The sequence below is a fragment of the Cyprinodon tularosa genome, unplaced genomic scaffold (genome assembly GCF_016077235.1).
Source record: "Cyprinodon tularosa strain WSP-4 unplaced genomic scaffold, ASM1607723v1 ctg74, whole genome shotgun sequence".
Taxonomy (NCBI): domain Eukaryota; kingdom Metazoa; phylum Chordata; class Actinopteri; order Cyprinodontiformes; family Cyprinodontidae; genus Cyprinodon; species Cyprinodon tularosa.
Genome location: NW_024039496.1, coordinates 1811009 through 1826614, shown reverse-complemented (window position 1 = coordinate 1826614; position 15606 = coordinate 1811009). Strand labels below are relative to the sequence as shown.

The 15606-nt window shown below is 37.9% G+C and overlaps 1 protein-coding gene across 19 annotated transcripts in view; it reads right to left on the bottom strand.

Annotated features, from left to right (window-relative positions):
• Positions 1-15606, bottom strand: part of mef2cb (myocyte enhancer factor 2cb) — a 92743-nt gene that overhangs the window by 37876 nt on the left and 39261 nt on the right. The gene's annotated exons all lie outside the window — the stretch shown is intronic.

Sequence of the window (15606 nt, the reverse complement as noted above, 5' to 3'; positions counted from 1 at the left end):
TACTCCGTCTCAGTCAGATAACGGTAAAGAGGATCAGTTACTGCTTGTACATCAAAGATCACAGGGGTGTACTGTGGAACATGTGTCGAGTTAAAGTTTCCCCTTGGAAACAAGTACAGTGTCTTGTGAGAAGGAAGCAAAGTTTAACCCATTTAGATCAATGTGTTTGTTTGTAGATGTGTCCAGTGAACCGGATATCCTTGGTACCTTGCAATTAATTAACATTTTTCACATCTTATTTTCCTTTGTTTTGATAAAAAAGAAAATAGAGACAGAAAAATAAAACATGATCTCTATTTTTTTTTCACCAATAAAGTAGAAAAAAAAAGAAAAAAGATTGAAACACCTTTAGCCACTAGGTGTGCTAGACCTGTAATTTCCAGTTTTAGTGAAACTGCACTGTCGCAAAACTAGACAGTCTTCCTCTATTTTTGGAATCTGATAGCAGAGCACAACAGAGCTTTTTTTTTTTTGTTACTTGGAAATGGAGGCCACATTCACCACTCAAGATTTCCCCTAAAATATTAAAAATAAGGGAAGCAGAATTGCATGTGCAATTTTTCTTTTCTAAGTGCAATAAGTAGGCATGTTGCAGATGATCAACACAGATTGCAGCGCAAATGTTAAGACATGCAAACCATTTTAGTTCCAACCCATTAAAATGAGCTAATTCCACGTGATAGCTGGCAGAGAGTGGCCCAAAAAGACAGATATCGCAAATGATGCTAATACAGTACTTGGCTTAAAAGTTACACAGCGTTCCTTCTAGTTTTCTGACTCAACACTTTGCAGATTCAGCCTTGGTGGAATTGCAGCTGGAAATGTTTCGGAGTTGTTTTTCTTTTTTTTTTAGCTTTCCCAAATTTAAATACTAAATCTTATTTGCAAATAGCATAACTTTGGTCAGATTTAATGTAAATAAATCTAGGTGATTCTAACATACCGGTATGTATAAATGTACTTTGATTTAAAGTTGTCCATTTAATTCTTGTTTGTGTGACCCACTTCAACAATCTTTGAGCCCCCAACAAGTTCCTTTCATTGGTAACTATCATACAAAAATTAATAATACAAAAATACCAGAAATCTGATGGTTTCCATTTAACATTGACTTTCTTTTTCCCCACTTTTACTTAAAAATACATATCAGTTTAGCTGGAGTTGGGTGTTTATCTGTTTCAATTTAGAAATATTGGAATTTTGGAATAAAACCAGATATTATTTGATAATCTAAAATATAAGGATGGGATGGTTGATCTTTCACCTAACATGGTTGTAATATGCCTGCTAGTAAAAGCTAGCAACTGAGAGACAAAATTCTGTGACTGCTTGAAGTTGTTTGCATATGCATGGTAATCTACTCAAGATAAAACCACAAGAACTGTCTCATGCAACCCCTCAGTCTGTGTCTCTTTATGTTGGTATGCAACTACATCTGTGTATGTCTGTGTGAGCCCCAAGATTAGTAGCCTTTGTTACAAAGGCATACAAAGTGGTCACATTGTGAAAATAGAACAGCCTCTATTCCTCCTATTGTTTGGATCAAAACTAGAGCAGTGAAAGTGAGTTAATTCCAGTGAGCTGCACCTGCTTTCTTTTCCAAGCCATGTGTGCAAGCTCTTTAGTTGTGCCGGGAGAAGAAGAAAAAACTGCCACTGCCAGCTTCCCTGAGCAACACTCCGTGCTGTTATTGGAATCTTGTTTTTTTATTTTCCTTTGTGACCGTGTGTGTATTAGAGATCTATCTTGACCAAGCTTTTTAACAGCGAGAAAATGCTGCCAGAGCCAAGCCCAGCTGGTAGCTAACCATCTGAGTTTGTTGATTAAACGCATGTTTGTCTATTCTCCTCTGTTTAATTGGGTCAAAAGATACAAAATAAACGCAGAATAAATGGATGCTCAGAGTACAATAAAGAGACCATCACCTCAAGCATAAAGACCCTTTTAAGCCTTTACAGAAAAGGTCTCAGTTTGTGGCAAATCTGCACCATGAATGGGATTTTGAAGTTTATCTGTAATGTGCCACAGTTTACAGTTTGCTTTCATGACTGTAAAAGAAAGAAAAGCTATTGATAAAATTGAATTCTCTGAAATCATATCTTCCAAGGACCACAATGAAAATTCAATATTAAATCTTCCCCCTTAATCTAGCATTTATTTCTTTCTGTCTTTATTTTCAACTAAAGTAAGCAAAATCCTGATATTTCCAGGGCCCCTGTTTAACTCTAAAGCTATCCGTGAGATGTCAAAGCATCATGCTGAGCTAGCTGTCAGGCAAGAGGCTGAAAGAGACATGAACAGCTTTCCAACTCCTGACAAACTTGTGTGAGCAGCGTCAGGTCACGTAACTCAGAACATTCGTCTGATTCAGTGACGACACAAGGAGAAAATGCTCCCCTGGGCTCTAAATACCATGCTGACATTTACACAGTCACTGGGAAATGTGAAAAAAAAGAACCTTTTTCTCATGTCTTCAGATTAAATCACACCTTTAGACAATGTGATTAATTGTCATATCCAACACACCTTTACCCGTATCGTCCACAACTGAAACTGAAGTATTTGTCTCCAAGGGATCTGGGAGCCTCAGTGACTGAACTCCAGTAGAAGTTACACATGAGCCCCTCAATAAGACGTGTTTTGCACAACATAAGGTAAAAACAGATTGTCGAGGAACACAGCACATAGGGTGTTGTCCTCCATTTCTGTTTAATGCAAGTTGTAGACACAAGGCACAGCTAACTGCTATCATAGCTCCATTATCTTTTCTGTATCCATTTACTAACGCATCTGGCACCTTTAAGTATTTAAAAGATGTTCCAATGTGAAGGGCCCAATTTGAAGGGTCAAAAGTACCTCATCTGCAAGTGAACTGACACCTCTCATATTGTGGCTGGTAGTTTTTTTTTATTATCATATCTCTAAAAACATGGGTTTAGTAAGTAATCTGAGCACGGTTTATACAAACAAGTCTCAAAGTATGAAATTAGATCCATATTCAGTTTAATTCTGGTGCCTGTTAAATTGAGATTAAACTGACAGCAGTGTGGTTGATCGCTTCATAGCCAACTGCTAAAGCATAAAAGATTAATCATAAAAAAGCTAAAAGTAAAGAATTTACTTTATATAAATGGAGAAAACAATCTTTTGTTAGCTCGCTATGAATAAAAACTGCTAGGAAAGCCTGTTAGGAGTTGAATGATCAACAAGGAATATTAAACTTTAGAAAGAGAAAAGAACATTGGTCAAACATCTATGTGTTAATTTCTGTAATTTCTGTTATTTTATTTTTGTTCAATAAATTGCTAAAAATAATTCTAAATGGGTTCATAAATAAAATAAACAGTTGGCATTGTCAGCAAAGAATTACAGATAAATAAGATCTGAATTTAGAGTAAGGGGTCTTCAACCCTGGTCTTTCAGGACCCAAAGTCCTGCTTTTTTTTTTTAGGTTTTTCTCTACCTCTAAACACCTTATTTAAATAAATGGGTGCTTATCAGGTATTTGAAGCCCTTATTGGCTGCTGAGGAGCAATGCAATCATTTGAATCAAGTGATCTGAAGCAGAGACCTATTTAACACAAAAAGGATATAATGAGTTATGAGGACCAGGGCCAAAGACCCCTGCTTTAGATTTCTACTGCCAAAAATAAAATTGGCTTTGGTTCAATACAAAATGTTAGCATAAAGTGCCATTTTTATAGCTTTTAGGTATGAAGCGATTTTTTTTAAGGTCATCTATATTTTTTTATTTTGTCATCAAAAATATCTATAAATCATAAACTTTTAGACAAGAAGCCTCATTTTAACAGCTAGAAAAGGAAAATCGAATCAAGGTTGTCTAACTTAAAATCATGAATGTGGAACTGCATGCATGCTTTTCCCACATATCATAATTCACACATACACTGTGTTTAACAGTGCTGAGGGAATAAGTGTGATAACAAAAAGCCTTAACTGACCAAACAATAACAGCCACATAAATATCACACCACGCCCACATATCTCAACCTGACACGTACAACCTGCTACCTTCGACATAAGTATAAAATTTTTTTTAAAAACCAATCCGCACGCATCCTTAAACACACACGGTGCAACGGCCTGAACGCAAACACACAATTTAAAAATAAAGACAGTTGGCTTGTACGTGAATGCTACCTAGATGACAAATGGTTGGTAAAATACTATATGTGAGATGTGCTAATTTGTGCTGCTTCTCATCGACTGAATTTTTATGTTCTAAACTTTTCTGTCACGGCTTGAGGATACAAAAATTTCCGTCCTCATGTGGCTTTCCCATTGCTATATGAGAGATCTTAAATTTGCAATATAAAAAAACATCAGCAACCCCAACCGACAGCTGTGAACTGGCTCTCCGACATAATTTTGCATTAATTGCACTTGGTGGCCCAGCAAAAGTTAGTGAGGGGAGCTAAAAAAAAACTCACTTGGCCATCCCTGCACTCTGTTTAGATCCTTTTTCATTGCTTTCATAGGGACGGGGTTCTGAACCTCGTGAAAGACTCGACACGCTTTCTGTATGAACTTTTTCAACTACTGCTATGAGTAAAATGGCACCGAAGCAATAAAAACAGAAACAGCACACTGACATTCTCAAACTGGTAAAATGCAGAACTGCTGTTAAAAATCTTTATTCTATAAGAATTGTGCATATATTGTATTCATTGAACAAAAAATAAATATATGTAATTTCTCAGGGATTTCATTTAATGTTTATTTTATCTCATTAGTTATTTTTTTCAAAAAGGTCTTGTGAAAAATCATATTTCCCTGTTTACTGAAAACATACTAATTAGATATAATTAAATTCAAATTAAATGTTGTGTTCATTAGGATAAAAACTATTAATATAGCTAATTTGCAATGTATTGGATTGATGAGAAATGCACAAAATAAGGGGTAAGTTTGCACACCCATTTGCTCATCAATGTTCCACAAAACCCTATTTTATCATCACAGTGCCTGACATGATGGCACTTTGGTTGCTGGGAAAGTGGACTAATACAAGTTTGAGTGTAAACCTAGTCTTTCTTTTCACAGTATGCTGGCAACTGAAGCGTGAAGCCTGTCGCCACATACACAAAAAAAGAATGCAAGCATAAACCGGTACAGTTTTCAGAGCTCTTTTCATCCCCATAAGCCACAGATTTCAGCTAATGGAGATTAAAGAAACATTTTAAAAGAGCATTTCAAAATGTATTTGCTAGGCTATGGGTAGCCTACCAGTTAGAATTTGTTGTAATCTAAGTCTCAAAGATTTGAAATTTTGTGAAATAATTTTTATTAATCTCTCATAGCATAAAATGGAACTGCTTTCTAGAGTGGAAATTATTGAGCAGAAACTTAACACTGCATGAAAAGTGGGATTTTCGTCAATATACGGCACTGTAGATTGTCGTGGAACTTCAGGTTAGCGGCAGTTTACGGCAATTTGCAGGCTTCGTCGAAAACTCCCGTAAATTGTCAGAAATTGACGTGGAATTTCTTAGGCAGTGTTCCCCCCATGCCTCCCCCCCATGGAATTCTAGGGGAGGCTTTAACATGTAAATGAACATGCTGTGAGCTAAACCAGGGTTGCAGGGGGGGTTTTACCCCAAGTGACATCTTTCTGAGGAAGAAAATCTCTGATACAAAGAGATCAGGCTTAGTATAGCCTCTCACATTTTAGCTTGAATTTATTTATTTAATTAAAGTATAGAGACCAAAACAGATCTTTAGCTGACAGAGCAATACATTTAGAGCAGTAATTATTTTTAAAAAAATTTGCATTTAAGATAAAAAATAAAATGTTGTCTGTCAATATGCTCAATTCACAATTACTTAAGTGGAAAAGTTTCAAGAAATGAGTCTGAGATGATTCACTTTATAACATGGCGCATTATCCTGTTGGAAGTAGCCATCAGAAGATTGGTACACTGTGGTCATACGGTCTGGCCAGGTCAAGATCCGCAATTGCAATTGCACCAAACAGGAAAAAGAACATCGACAAATTCCGGTTCGTCAAATTAAAATATAGCAGCAACAGATCGGTGACTAGAAATTATAGCACAATTCTTATATATATATATATAAAAAAAAAAAAAAATAACACCGTTTATTTAAATGATTGGATCCAAACTATTGGTTATTCACCAACGAGGAAGCAGATTTCTCATCTCCATCAAAATATTTATTTTATACCGAGGGACTTAAACTTTAATCAAATCCATTCAAAAGAAACTTCTTATTACAGGAATGAAAAGAGATGCTGAGTTTGGAAGTAGTGAACAAGTTCATTAAAAAAAAAGCAGTTTTGAATTATCCTTATCCCCGTTACAAAAATCTACAAAAATATAAATATATATATTTGGGCAGAAACTGAACATGTGCTGGATGATGGTGGGATTTTTTTAATATGTCATATTAAATTAAGCGCTCACAGGGTTCATACAGGAATGAGTGACTCTAATTTAATGCTATTTTAATGCTATTTTTTAATTATTTTTATTGATCCGCGGACACCCTGGTTCATCTCGCGCATGCTCTGTACGATCTCCAAGAAACCCAGAGCGGCGCGGTGTGCAGCCCACGTGGAGGATGTATGCTTTGCTTTGTGCAGGCGGTCAGGAGCGGAGAATGGGGGATTTCGGGGTAGGGTGGCCATATATATATAGCACCAAAAAGGAGGACATTGTGCGGTATATCAATAAATTACTAAAAGAGGATGCTTGTGTAGCTGAATAGAACAAAATATTAAAGAAATGTAAAAAAGAATTGGTTCCCAGCATTTGTATTTATTTAATACATTGTGGTGTTTAAAAAGTGACCATTTTTTAACACGATTAATTTGCGCAGAACTCCTGCAATTGATCATAAAGCAGTTGTTTGCAAAAGAAGCTCGAGAAAGAGCTAGAGAATAGGACGATGCAAACTGCAAAAAGTGGCTGGAAAAGAGGAATTCATGACAGGGCCGCAGCCTGTCAAGAGTAAAGATGATTTCACCATGTTCTCTATCTATCCATATCTATATATATATATATATATATATATATATATATATATATATATATATATATATATATATATATATATATATATATATATATATATATATATATATATATAAACTTGAGTCATGGAACTGTGCTTACAGCTCCTTATTTCATGTAAACTAATAACTTGTGTACATGATACTTGTTGATGGCATTAAAATTATTTCTAATAGCATTAAAAGAGCATTAAATTAGAGTTCCTCATTCCTGTATAAAACCTGTGAACGCTTAATTTAATCTGACATATTAAAAAAATCCCCATCATCATCCAGCAGATGTTCAGTTTCTACCCAAATATTTTCTTTCTGTTGTGGATTTTTGTAACAGGATTAACTAGGATCATACATAGTTTGTATGAACTCTGTTTATTCTCTGCTTCCAAACTCATCATCTCTTCATCCATTCCTGCAATAAGAATTTTCTTTTAAAGTTGTGAGATTCCCTCTAGAATCTCACAACTTCTTCCTGGTCTGTTGAAGCACCAATAGTCTGCATCCGATTATTTAATTAATTGCTCTTAGTTTTTGGGAATATATACAAACTATGCTCTAATTTCTAGATACCGATCTGTTTTTACTATAATTTAATTTGACAAACCGGGTCTTCTCTACATTCTTTTTTCTGTTTGGTGCGATTGCAATAGCGGGTCTTGATCTGGACGGACCGGAGGGGAGCAAAAAATAGCTCAGCTCCGTATTTTGACGGTGAAGGACGGAGAAGACGTACGTGGGCGGTGACGAGCGGAGGATGTGGAACAGCTCTCATTGATTTACATGACAGACAAGTACTCCGTACGTGAGCGGGGCGGAGCGCTGACGGAGTATGTGGAATCTGGGAGTAAAGGAGGACAAATACACGTCCGGCTGGGTGCAGCGCCGGACGCCGGACAGTGCAATGAAAATCCGGACTGTCCGCCCTAAAGCCGGACATCTGGCCACCCTAACCCCCAGATTCCACATACTCCGTCAGCGCTCCGCTCCGCTGACGTACGTCGTGCGGAGCGCTTGTCTTTCATGGAAATCAATGAGAGCTGTTCCACATCCACCGCTACTCCTCCGCACGTCTCCGTCCACGTACGTCTTCTCCATCCGTCACCGACAAATTACGGAGCCGAGCTATTTTTTGCTCCGCTCCGGTCCGGCCAAGTCAAGATCCGCAATTGCAATCGCACCAAACAGGAAAAAGAACCTCGACAAATTCCGGTTCGTCAAATTAAAATATAGCAGCAACAGATTGGTGACTAGAAATTATAGCACAATTCTTATAAATATCTAAAAAATACAAAAACAAAACTAACACCGTTTATTTAAATGATTGGATCCAAACTATTGGTTATTCACCAACCAGGAAGCAGATTTCTCATCTCCATCAAAATATTTATTTTATACCGAGGGACTTAAAGTTTAATCAAATCCAGTTAAAAGAAACTTCTTATTACAGGAATGAAAAGAGATGCTAAGTTGTAGAGAACAAGTTCATAAAAAAAAAAAAAAGCAGTTTTGAATTATCCTTATCTCTGTTACAAAAATCTACAAAAATATATATATATATATTTGGGCAGAAACTGAACATATGCTGGATGATGGTGGGATTTTTTTAATATGTCATATTAAATTAAGCGCTCACAGGGTTCATACAGGAATGAGTGACTCTAATTTAATGCTATTTTAATGCTATTAGAAATGATTTTAATGCCATCAACAAGAACCATGTACACAAGTTATTAGTGTACATGAAATATGAAGGATCTGTAAGCAGAGTTCCTTGACTCCTGTATGTATGTAAACACACACACACACACACACACACATATATACGTATATATATTCTCTAGCTTTTTCTCCGCCTCGAGCTTCCTTTCCAAACATACGGCTTTATAAACAGTTCCACGCAAATTAATAGCGATATAATATCTGACGAAATTGTTTTTAGAAGCATTTTTATTAAAGAATCATAAATGCAACGATAAACATATTTAATAAATTTTAGTGCCAATTAAGGCCTTGATTAAAAAAAGAATTATGAATTGTAATTATTTTTAATGATCCGCGGAAACCCTGGTTCATCTGGCGCATGCCCTCTACGATCTCCAAGGAACTCAGAGAGGAGGGGAGGGGACCACAGCGGGGCTGTAGGCTTTGCTTTGTGCAGGCGGTCTGGAGCGCAGCGGGGCGGAGCGGAGCGCAGACGGAGTATGTGGGATTTCGGGGTAAAACTCCTCTTGGACGCGATGGCGACTCTGCATCGAACAAGACGAACTCAAAGAAGAGATGCTAGCGGTAAATATATGTTCGATTACTGCCTGCTAAGCTAAAAGCGGCCTAGCCTGAGCTATGGCTAATAGCAGCCTAGCTATTAGCCTATCTAGCCTAGCCTTGCAAGAACAAGCTTTATTAAAGTGCATTTTTTGTGATTTACCGGAAGCAGTACGCCGTCTTAACAACTCGGAGACTAATTGCAGGCGCTATGAACCGGAGCAAGGGTAAGATTTAAAGAATATGCTTTCATTCTGCGGTAAAAGGTAATGGATACCGATCATAGCTTTACATTTTGTTTTCACAGACCTCCTTTTTGCTCGGAGCCATAATCAGCAAGTCCAGATTTGCACGATGATGATAAAGACGACATTGTGTGTAAGTGACTTGTTTTAATGTTTTCTCCTTCCTTGTTACTGTGACTTGCGTTTGATTTTTTATTTATACCGCTCTCATTTAATTGTTTTCCAGCTGCCTGTAAGACGTATTTTCAGACGGTACGCAGGAGCTTCAGATATACGCAGCCAGCCAACACGCTGCGTGCGGAGGCTATCTGCTCGGAGTCGGGCCAGAAGAAAGAGGGTAAGACTTTATTTGGTGACTATTTTTCAGGTGCATTGATAGATGTGTTGTGTCCATACGCAGTGCGCTGATTCATTGTTTTTTTTTTCAGCTGCTGAAAGCGAGGCAGAGTGTGCTAGCAGATGAGGAAGTGGAACTCTGGAAGTCCGCCGTCGTCGGCGGTGTCTCTGGATGGATTGTACGGTCGCCGCCATTTCGTAGGCCGGATCCCTCTGAACTCTGTGTTAAGCTGCAGTCCCGGTTAGAAGCGATGCCGAAGTACAGGGCCACGCACACTAGGCGTCTGCACATCGGACCTGCCTCGGAGGGAATGCTGCCAGTTACCTCCAACCCCGAGGAAGCAAACGGACCGTTCACGGACTTTTAATTTTTAGAAACGCATGTGTTTGGATACGCGTTGTATATAGTTGTGTGTGTTTTAATAAAGCTCTTTCTTTGCATAAACAGCTTCCTGGCAAATGTTCATTTCCTGTATAAATTCATTCATGTCCTTGATGGTAGCATAATAATTGTGTAGTAGTGTATGATAACATAAATACACACCATATGAATGAATAAATATATGAATGAATAAATATATGAATGAATAAATAAATATATATATATATATATGAATAAATATATATATGTAAATATATATATATGCCAACCAATCACGAGCGACTTTACTTGTTTAAAAAGAAGCGGTTCCGTCCAATACTCAGTAAGAAAATTAAAGCCTGGCGTGGCCACGTGTGGTTTTGCTGCCAATCACGAGCAATTTCATTTGTTTGAGAATAGTGGTTTCAGCCAATACTGAGAAGGTTATTCAAGCCAGACCTGGCCAGCCGCGCGGGTTTGCTGCATTCATATGCTAATTAGGGCCATTAGTACAGCAGATCGCTCTCCACATACGTCACGGTACGTTTCCGACAATTTGTGGCACGACAAACGCGGACAAGCACGGGTTGCAAATTGTCGGAAACTGACGAAAATCAGGCAGATCTGCGGGAGTTTACGGGGGTTTACGGGGACGAAAATCTCACTTTTCATGCAGTGTAAAGGACGCTAACAACTTTTCTTTTCACTCATATCCTCCTCGTCATCCTCACCACCTTCCCAGGGGAGATTCAGACATATGCAGTTAAAAATATGCACAAATTCATTCACACACACACACACACACACACACAAAAAGCAAGTTACCTTAACTGTTGTCATATTTCTCCCATACAAATGATTCTTGCATTTTTTTCCTCTATACTTTCATAGAAGAGATATTATAAGAACAGAAATGACAACATCAAATCTATTAATATATTTTGATCAAATCTGCTATGTTTTACCTTGCTGACCTGTTTTTTATTAAATTTTTGTTTAATCAAAACACTTAAGCAGAACATAGGAACACATATAAAATGAGGGATACAATCTGATTATGTGCCACAAAAGGCTGAGAAAAGACAGGAGGGACAAGGAGGGAGAGAGAGAAAAAAAAGTGGGGGTGGATGCACAGGAAGCACATTTGTATGCATTTCCTCTCATAACAGGAAGAGGCCAGTGGCTTCCCCTTCACAATGGCTTCGCTTCTGCTTCCCACCTCCTGCCTTCTTCCCTGGGGGAGAAGGAGGTGAAGGAAGAGGAGGAGTGGATAGACAGGCACCCCAAAACGTCTGGTTAATAAACCAAACAGGGCCATATGAAGACAGAAACACACACACATATTCACACCTACACACACACACACACACAGATGTCAGTCACCTATGAAGAATTTGTCTCAAGACAAACACTTATCCTATTGTCGCAGAGGAGCAGGAAGACAGGGGCTTACGCAAAAGGAATAAGAGTAGTCGGAGACCTTGGGCTGAACTCCGCATCACAGCCAAAGAAGCTGTTAAGAGAGGCATAATGACAAAAGAGGCTTTGTTCCACCTCTAATATATTCTATGCTCCCTTTTCTCTTCAAAGCCAGACTTATCATCCTCTTCTGTGCTTTCTTTGTATGTATGAACTGTGGGTACTAGTCTTTAAATACTTTTTGATTCATAATCAAATAAAGAAAAGAAGAGCCTACCTCAATCGCTACCTGTTAACCAAAGAAAGATGACAAATAACTAAATTAGCCAGTTTTAGTTAGCGGTCATAAACTGCACTTAAGTTCAAGTTTTTAAGCTGCAATTATGCTTTAGTGAAGCTGTGAGTTGGCTTTGCCTGTTTATGTTCCTGTTTATGTTAAATACTGTAACTGGAAGCAAAGAACTAAAGAAAGTGGATGTTGCATCTCAGGGCCCAAGTTAGTGGTTGGAAGGACAGAAATAACTCTGCCGTCATTTGTCCTACGTAGATAAAGTTTCAGAGCAGCTGACAATTCTTCGTGGCATGGTAAATTAGTTTCATACTTGAATTAGATTAAGGTAACATGTTTAAATGAAAAAACAAATATTCAAGCATTACATTTTGATTGTTTTATTGGTTAAGCAAAGCTACATTTAGTAAGCTAGGGGTAAAAGGTGTGAAGATTTAAAAATAAGTAGAAATAGAATAATATAAGAAAATCTGATGAATCGGTTGCTTCTAAACAAAGTGATGAACAGGTTTTTCTCTAATCAAACTTGTACAAAACACATGGGAATCTTTTAAGTGATGGAATGTTTTTAAAATGTCCTGACTAAAAATCATAATAATGACTTTGTGTTCTTAAAAAAGAAGCGAATGACGTGGATAAAGAGTGGTAGCTTTAGCATGAAAACTGGCCTGCATGAACCCCTCCTTTGGGGTTCATCCAGAGGAACATGAACTGAGATTTTAACATCAGTTTTGAGGAAAAGTAAGAATTTGTTATCCACACTGTGTTTTAAATATTTTATAAAAATGTTCTTGAAATTATATTATTTGTCTGAAGTTAAGTTTGTTTAATGAGAAAAAATTTTAGTTTGTGAATTGAAAGATAAAACTCAGGTTTCTACATCATATTCTGCGTTTTAACAAATCTCTTTTTTGCACCTAATTATTCCTGTTTAACCAATCGTGGCCTTTTAGAATTTAAAGTAGCTAAGCGAATGCAGATTTAATTTAGCACCGAATAGGAATCTCATATCCGACGCTATCTTAATCACAAATGTACAACGTGCCCTATTGTCTTATAGGCTTACACTGTGTGTGTAAATAGCAATGTGAAGAATTTGTGCTACCTGGACACAATGGCACCCAAGGTGGAGAGCCATATTAAAAAGAAACAATCTCCTGCTAAAGGTATTAAAGGTACAAACATGAAATAAAATAAATAAATAAATAAATAAAAAGAGGTGGAGCGATCTGAGTGGACCCCTCTCAGGTGAAATCTTGTAGTGGCAAACAGATGACATCGAAGGAGTGCTGTGGTAGGAGAGGGAGATGATGGAAGGTGGGAAACAGGGAATTAGAGGAGGAGTTCAGGGGTGAGGAGCTACCCTGTGGGCCTCATTATTTTCCTGCTGTTAATTTTTCTCACACATTTTCTCACCCCAGCGCTGTTGATTGGGAGGGAAGAATGCTTTGCAGCCTGAAACGAAATGTCCCTTTCTTTTGGCTTTCTGCTTTAGTTCACATGGCGAGGAGGGGGGTAATGGGAGAGCAGAAGGACATACAAACACACTTTTTAAATTTTCCTCCCCTGTAAAGTGTGTGTATGATTGTGCAACTAATTTTGTGGGAGCTGGGAGATCAAGTTGTCTCACTTCCTGTTGCTGATGACCTGATCCATGTTTAACCTTTGGCCCCTGGGTCCCTTTGGAGACCACATGTCCCACACAAGGACGAGCAGACACACACACACAGACACACACACACTCAAACTCAAACAAACAAGTCATCCTAAATTAAGCCCACTGAGTGTACTGACTGGAGAGGTAACACTAATTAGAGCCAATTGCAGTAAATTAGTTGATCCCCATGATGAGGTTGACAGAGAAAGATGTGTTTTAAATGTTTGCATGTGAATGAAAGCATGTGTTTATGAATTCTGGGTACACAAAGACAGTAAATGTACCATGTAAATTATGTATGTGATAGTATAATCAGCTACGTCAACGTGTATGCGCACCCACACCTGTACTTGTATCATCGACCATAGGAGTGTGAGCCTGCCTGTGCGTTCAGATCAAGAGAGTCTGCACTCTGTGTGCAGCCCGTGAGTTTATGACACAGGGGTTCTTTCATGTGCTCCAGGCTGGGAGAGGGTATGAGTGGTTGGGCGGCTTGGAGCCAGAGTTCACACACTGCTGTTCACTGTCCAGAGCTCAGGGCAGCCAGTCAACGCCAAGGGAGGCCTAGCCCTTCTGCCACCGCTCTGGGGAAGTGTTTCAGGGCCCGGGGGTTGCAGTCCAAAGTGGCTACCCAGAGAGAGCCAGGCGCTGTGCCCAGTGTGATCCTGCCACAGTGAGAAGCAGAGGAGGGAAGGGGAGGCAGCACTGCTTCGTAGGTGGCAAGGTAGCGCTGACAGCTCCACAGAGTGGTGCCACTCCAAAGACAGAGGTGTTATGGAGTGTGTAAGGAAAAAATTACTGCCAATCTTAAAATAAGGCATGGAAACACCCTTTTCCTGTTTTGTTTTGTTCAAACTAAAAGCAGTGGTGCAGTAAAAGGACAGTTAAAGCTATGTAAAAAGCAAATATGAAATTCAGTTTTAACCATACCGTACTTTATTCTTAGTTACTCTGATCTGAAATTTTTTGGAATCTCAGTCTGTGTTTTACAAAGGAATATCACCAGTGGTGCCTTGTCTCCTTCAGCAGTTTCTACATGATTAATTAAAAACATCGTTAGAGTAGTGGTGCATTTTGATATGGGTGTTAAGTCTTTGCACCTAGGGTACAATTTTGTTGGGGTGATAAAAGCACTCCCAATAATAATAATAATAAAAAAAAATCTTCTGGCTTCATAATTGTCCAGAACACATTTTAGGATGATTTCAAAGTCTCCATGATGTTTTTTAGATCGAAGATTATTATATAACTAATCAATATTTTTACTGAATTAAGATGACAGAGGACATAGTTGCTCCAGTTAAGATGATAACATAGGATCTTATCAAAACCCTGACTTAAAAAAAAGAAACCATTAATAAGTTCATATAAGACAATTTCTCATTCTAAAAAGAAAATGCAGCTCAAACTTAAATGAATTGCTTTAGTCAGTAACAAGTAATTAAATCAAATTTATCCAACTTAATTTACTAAGTTAATAAGTAGAAAACCAAAATAAATAAATTTGGGAAAACTTGATTGAGATAATTGTTAAGAATTAAGGAAATTAATTTAAGTTGTAGTTGCATTTTCTTAGAGTGGTACCTTAATATCCTCATTAAAAATTATAGTGTCTTTGTATAAAAACACCCAATGAAAATCTGACAGCAGTCTAAAGCCTTCCAGAATTGTGTTTGGTTTAATATTTATGACACTTCAGTGGCTGAAAGTTGGTTGGGTGGGGAAAGTCTGCTTTGATCTTGGCCCCTCTACAGCCCTCAGATTCTGCCCTGAGAATCAACTAATATGCATTTACACCAAATGAAGACACTTAATTTGAAGAGATGTATCTAATAAATTTAAGATATTAACTTAATTTGACATTTCAACAGTCTCACTTCAAATTTCTGATCTATCTCTTTTAGTAATGTAATGATTTTAACTACAAAAAGTGAAATAAGTCATGAAAGTGAGGTAGAGCGCAGCCCTATACCGAGACCTCTGGTGTTT